Source organism: Mesocricetus auratus, unplaced genomic scaffold (assembly GCF_017639785.1).
Source record: "Mesocricetus auratus isolate SY011 unplaced genomic scaffold, BCM_Maur_2.0 Super-Scaffold_4256, whole genome shotgun sequence".
NCBI classification, from domain to species: domain Eukaryota; kingdom Metazoa; phylum Chordata; class Mammalia; order Rodentia; family Cricetidae; genus Mesocricetus; species Mesocricetus auratus.
In genome coordinates, this window is record NW_024429182.1 from 46,579,100 (window position 1) to 46,586,021 (window position 6,922).

Genomic DNA, 6,922 nt, shown 5'->3' on the forward strand with positions numbered 1-6,922 from the left:
TTTTCCATTGCTAACTTAATTTCTATATTTGTTTCCTCTTTTCTGAAGTTACTTTTGTCAATATCATTATGCTATGCAGGTTGTTCTGTTATGGAGTCATCTGTTATTCTTGCCTGATATTAATCCGTACACACCTATGAACAGCTAATTTTTGGCAAAGAATATAAAATTATATAATGGAAAAATGAAAGCATCTTCAACAAATAGTGTTAGCAGAACTGGATGCTGGCATGTAGAAGATTACAGATAGGCCCCATATGTAACACCATGCACAAAATGTAAGTCCAAATGGATCAAAGATATCAACATAAATCCAGCCACACTGAGCCCCTTAGAAAAGAAAGTGATAAGTACCCTTGAAAGCATTGGCTGGGGGCTGCATTTATCCACTCCAGCTCTGGAAATCTGATGGATCCACACTGAGCAGGCATTTCTACCTAGTTTCAGGGAGTAGCATGCCAGATGGCACATTAGCCACCAGAGTTAGTAGATCTTTCTTTGGACCACCAGCTCCCAAATAATTACATGGAGATTTTTTATTAGTTATGAAAGCTTGGGATTAGCTTAGGCTTGTTCCCAACTAGCTAGCCCTTATAACTTAAATTAACCCATTTATATTAACCTGTGTTTTTCCATGTGATTCTTTATATCTCCTCTATACTGTACATCTGATTTGCTCTGCATTTTTCTGGTGAAAAGATAGAAGTCCCATCTATCTTCTCCATCTTAGCTATTGGCCATTTGGCTCTTTATTAAACCAATCAGAAAGTATCTTTGCAAAGGCATATCACATAATGTACATCAAAATATTCAATAAGAGCTACCTAAAAGAAATCACCAGGGAGACAGATCCTCAAATGGGCAACTCTCCTAACTAAATGAAGCTTCCCTTACTGGGAATGAGTTTCATCTAATTAAGCTGTTGACCAAAGGAATCCCACTGGAACTGCCAAAATTGTTGATTGCTCTTCACAAACTGGAAGTGAGGCTCTGTTGCCAATAACAACACTAACACAATTCACTGAACTTGAAGAAGTAGAGCTAACACCTTCCAGGAACCTTCACTGATGCTGAATAATATTCACAATACTGGAAGATACTATGAATAATACCAGAGGAGAAAGGTAAACACAAACTCAGCTGCAGACCAGTAGCTCTATTTGAATGATCTGCTTGCAAGATATGCCAGTGCAATACTGGGACAAAATATGTGGAATAAACATCTGTATTGGGTGGTTTGTGTGTCAACTTGATACAAACTAGAATCATCACAGATAAAAGAACCTCAGCTGAGGAAATGCCTCCCTGAGATCCATCTATAAGGCATTTTCTCATTTAATGATCAATGGGGGAATGGCCCAGCCCATAGTGGGTGGTGAAATCACTGATCTGGGAGTCATAGATTTTATAAGAAGGTATGCTGAGCAAGCTATGGAAAGCAAATCAGTAAGACACTTCTGCATGGCCTCTGCATCAGCTCCTGTCTTGGGGGATCCTTACCTGTTTAAGTTCCTGTCCTGACTTCTTTCAGTGATGAACAGCAGTGCAGAATTATAAGCCAAATAAACTCTTTCCTCCCCAACTTGCCTTTTGATCATGGTGTCTGATTATGGCAATAAAAACCCTAGAACCACAGCTAATATCTGACTGAATTTAAGACCCACTTAAATGAAACTCATGCCCAACACTGCTTGCAGTGAAGAATCTGAGACTAGCCAGGCTAGAAACCCAGAGAAAACTAAATTCTACTGTTCTCTAAGAATGGGATTTAAATGGCTCCTAAAGATATTCTTATATACTGAGATCAGTGTCTTGTCCAGCCATCAACAGAGAATAGTAACCTTCTTCCTGCAGCAAATGGGAAAAAAACACAGTGAACCACAGCCAGACAATAAGCAGACAGTGAGAGACCTTGGAACACTCTTTCATAACCAGGATGTATCCATCAAATCCCTTTACTCAGGCTCAGGGAACTCTGCAGAAGGGGAAGCAGAAATAGTGTAAGAGACAGAGAGATTGGAGGACATTAAGAAAACAAGGCCTTCTAAACACATGAGGACTGAAATATATGAACTCAAAGAACTGTGGCAGCATGCACAGGCCTTGGAATGGTTTGTATCAGAAGGAGTCTTAGAGTTGAGAGTAGACACAAGATTTCTTCCCTAACCAAGAGGCTATATCCAGTTGAGAACTACTTGAAAATGAAAAATTAACTTTATCCAAGGCTGTATCACGAGGAAAACAAACCACTCTTAAGAGTACAGGCGAGAGATCTTGGACCCCAGACCGACAGCTGGGAGGCCAGCATGGGACTGACACAGACCCCCTGAATGTGAGAGTCAGTGAGGAAGCCTGGGCAACCTATGGGGCCCTGGGCAGTGGATCAGTGTTTATTTATCCCAGGCATACAAACAGAGTTCGTGTGTTCATAACACAAAGAAGGTTGCTCTCTCAGCCTGGACTCTTAGGGGAGTGCCTGGACCCTGCCCTGAGTGAAATGACAGACTTTAGATATCCCCTATGTGAAAGGAAGCAGCGATAGGGTAGGAGGCTGTGGGGGGAGATGCAGGAGGAGGGGAGGGAGAGGGAACTGGGATCGACATGTGAAACAAGCTATTTAAAATTAAAATAAAAAAGAGTAGTCTGCATGCCCAATAGTAGATGGCCAAGGCAAGCCAAAAAAAATTGCATTTTTGGTTCAAAATGTCACAGCATTTTTTTAACCTTACAGTACCTTGGCACATGTATTATTGCTTCAAGTTTTGTATTTTTATGGGATTTGTGTTTGTGTAAATGTGTGTGTGCAGCATTCTTTGGCTCTTTATCTTATTTGTTTGTTTTCTTCTATTTTGATTTGTTCATTTTCTTTTATTATTCCTTGGAGAAAGAAATACTGTGGATCTGGATAGGAGAGTAGATGGGGAGGAAGTGGGAGAAGTTAAGGGAGGGAAATCATTATATATGGCATAACAAAATCTATTTTCAATAAAATAAAAATGAAAATCTCTGCTATTTGCTGGGCGGTGATGGGTGCATACCTTTTATCTCAGCACTTGGGAGGCAGATCTCAGTGATTTTGAGGCCAGCCTGATCTACAAAGTGAGTTCTAGGACAACCAGGACTGTTAAACAGAGAAATCCTGTCTCAAAAAGAAAAAAAAGCTCTGCCATTACACTTCTTCAATATCCAAATTAAATTGAGAATTAAGGACAGTCAATAAAGAAAAGTAAAACAATTGAAATCGATTCATTTTAACATAGTAGAAATCAGTTACAGCTCTATTGTGAAAGTGACAATGAGTGCATGGTAGAGACCAGGTACAGTTATCCATTGTGAAAAAAAAATAAGTGAAATTTCCATAAAGGACAGAATATTCAAAACAGTATTCAGTGTAGTATGTTTGGCATATGAAATTACTGTGACATGATACCTGGAAACTTGTACTAGGCTTGCATCCTGATGAACCCACCTAATCACCAACCAATCTAATATTATTTCACGATTTCCAGAGAACACATTTAGAACAGTTAATCTTAGCAGATGGTATACTTAACTTGTTTACATGACCCTTCCAATGTTATTAAAAATTGTGGTAAAGGACGAGGAGAAGACACTAGAACTGCCACTATCTGATAAACAGAAAACCAAAAACAGTATATTACTAGAAGAGTGTAGAAATTGTGCTGCTATTAAAATGTTAAAAGATGAATGGGTATGTAACCTCACTGTGTACTATTTAGTTCATTCTCTTGGCCTCTGCAGGAAAAACAATGACTCTTGGAATTTAACAGAGAATTATTTTTTTCAGGTATCTCTTTTTTTTGTAATGTTTTTTATTTAAATTAGAACCATGAATGCTTCACATGTCAATCCCAGCTCCCTCTCCCACCCCTCCTCCCTTGTCCCTCCACCAGCCCCCCCAGCCCCCCACCCAATACCCACATCATTCCCCAGGGAAAGTGAGGCCCTCCCTGGGGGATCTCTTAAGTCTGTCATTTCATCCAGGGCAGGACCTAGGCCCTTCCCCATGTGTCCAGGCTGAGAGAGCATCCCTCTATTTGGAATGGGCTCCCAAAGCTCATTCATGCACCATGGTAAACACTGATCTACTACCCAAGGCCCCAGTGGTTTCTGTGCTCCCCTCACTGAGACTACATTCATGGAGTCTGGATCAGTCCCATGTTGGCCTTTGAGGCATCAGTCTGGGATTCAAGAGCTCCCCCTTATCCAGTCAGCTGTATTTGTGGATGACCCCTTTGCTCATCACTCCTCAATCTCTGTCACTAGGTTCCAGGAGTTCAGTTCAGTATTTAGCTGTGGGTATCTGTCTCTGCTTCCATCAGTCACTGGATGAAGGTCCTAGGATGGCATATAAGGTAGTCATCAACCTTACCATCAAGGAGGGGCATTTAATGTAGTCTCTCCACTTTTGCTTAGTTTGCCAGTTGGTATTATCCTTGTAGATCTCTGGAGATCTCACTAGTGTCAGCTCTCTCCTCAAGCCTATAATGACTCAATCTATTATGGTATCTCTCATCCTGCTCTCTATTCTTACCTGGACTCAACCTTCCTGCTCCCCCATACTTTCGTCTCCCCTCCTCTTATCCCCCTCTCTTTTTCCTGGCTCCCTAACTTAATCAGCAGTTGATTCAAATTAAAGCTTCATCATTCTAGTGATTAACACAAATTCTGGTACTTGGTTCACAGCTGTATTGGTAGCAAATGATTACTAAAAGAATATATTTTGATTTCTCCTGAAAATGCTCCCACAATGTTATGTTTAGCTACAGCATCAGCTTTTACACATGGGTGATTATGTCTCAGGAATGTAATCATTCTCCCCATGTACAACATTTCATACAAGCCTTGTACATCATGATATTCTGCTAAATGAACTTAGTGATCTAGATATAGAAACTTCAGTAGACTTAGTAGTAAGGCATGTAGTGGCAGGTTGCATAAAGACAGTTCAAGGTACATTAAAAGGTCTTATATTTCAATGAGTTTTCTAGAAATACAATAGTGTAGGACATGGTGATATATCTCTTTAAAGATGTATGATACATTGTTGTATCAGGTCTTTCTTACAAAAAAAGTTTAATAATATTTACATGTCCTCTGAAGATTGTCGAGACAATATATTTTTTCATTTTGGTTTGCTATCTGAAATAATCTCTCAAATTATCTGAAATTTGTAGCTATGAGTAGAGGCCAGAATAATAGATGACTCTATAACAGAATATTCTAAACAACCTGCAGAGCATCATGTTAGATAACAGAAAAAGAATATATATATGCATATGTGTGTGGATATGCATATTCATATATATACATAAATAAGTATATATATTCAGAAAAGAGGAAATAAATATAGAAATTAAGTTAGGAATGAAAAATGTTCAAGCAAAGAGAATTTCAGGGATAAGAAAGTTTAATGATAAATTCTTCCAACACATACCCCATAGTAAACTTTCATTATTCTTATGGCTGCTGCAATAAAATACAGCAAACATAGAAACACCCTAGTGGGCATCTCTAGAACTATATTTCAATGGGGATTAAAACTCTAGTTGACAATGAAGATTAGCTATCATGATACATCAGAAGAATGTGACAGTAAATAATTGAATGTATTAATAATGATAAAATGTTTTTGACAAATCAAACTCAAAAAATCAAAAACATTCTTATTGATACACCGTTTCTAAATATAAGGTTCTTTAGGTCCCAGAAGAAAATGTTATACAAAGGCATGAATAAGAAGTCAGATCTTGAACTAGTGTGGTTAAAACACAACCAAGTACATACAGAAGATATGATAAGAATGAATTTTAATAATCTATATCACAAAATATTGAGTGTTATAATCACAATGATTATTTTTCCATCAGAACCGTTTTCATGAATGCTCTCTTTACCTCTTTGTTCCTCAGGCTGTAAACTAGAGGGTTCAGCATAGGGATGACCATGGTATAAAATACAGACACAAATTTGTCAGTGTCCATTGCATGGCTAGAGCTGGGCTGCAAATACATGAAGATAATCGTTCCATAGAAGATGGAGACTGCAGTGAAGTGGGAGGCACAAGTAGATATAGCCTTCTGAGGCCCTGATCCTGAGTGCATCTTTAAGATTGTTATGAAAATTATAATATAGGATACTAATATTATTATGAGAGCAATAAAGATATTGAAGCTAGCTAGACATATAAGAACTAGCTCATTAACATGTCTATCAGAGCAAGAAAGTGACATGACTGCTGGCATATCACAGAAAAAATGATGAATTATATTAGACTTACAGAAGGAGAGACTAAATACATCACCAGTGTAGACTGAGACATTCAACAAACCAAGGACATAGCAGCACAGAACCATACACACACGCGCGCTTGTATTCATGGAGCTGGCATAGTGTAGGGGTTTACACACTGCTGCATAACGATCACAGGCCATTGAGGCCAACAAGAAATTTTCCACAGTAGCAAAGGCTGCAAAAAAGAACATCTGAATAGCACAGTCATTGTAAGACATGATCTTGTCTCCAATTAGGAGCCCAGCCATGACTTTGGGAGTGACAGCTGAAGAGTAACCAAAATCAACCAGGGACAAGTTACCAAGAAAAAATACATGGGAGTATGGAGCCGAGAATCCAAGAGAATCAACATGATCATACCCAGGTTCCCAATTAGAGTTATGGTGTATATGAGGAGGAAAGTGATGAATAGGGCAAGCTGCAGGCCTGGGTCATTGGTCAGTCCCATGAGAATGAACTGTGTCACTTCTGTCCTGTTCTTCAGTATTGTCATATTACAGCCACTTGATGTTCTGTGGCAATGAGAAAGAAAAGGAATATGATAATAATGAACTTGAAATGGACAAATATGAACACGGGATATAAACATTCATTGTATTAACAACTT

At 38.7% G+C, this 6,922-nt stretch overlaps 1 pseudogene; it reads right to left on the bottom strand.

Moving 5' to 3' along the window:
• Window positions 1-5,876: 5,876 nt before the first annotated feature.
• On the bottom strand, window positions 5,877-6,808 carry LOC101839505 (annotated as a pseudogene).
• Window positions 6,809-6,922: the final 114 nt, after the last annotated feature.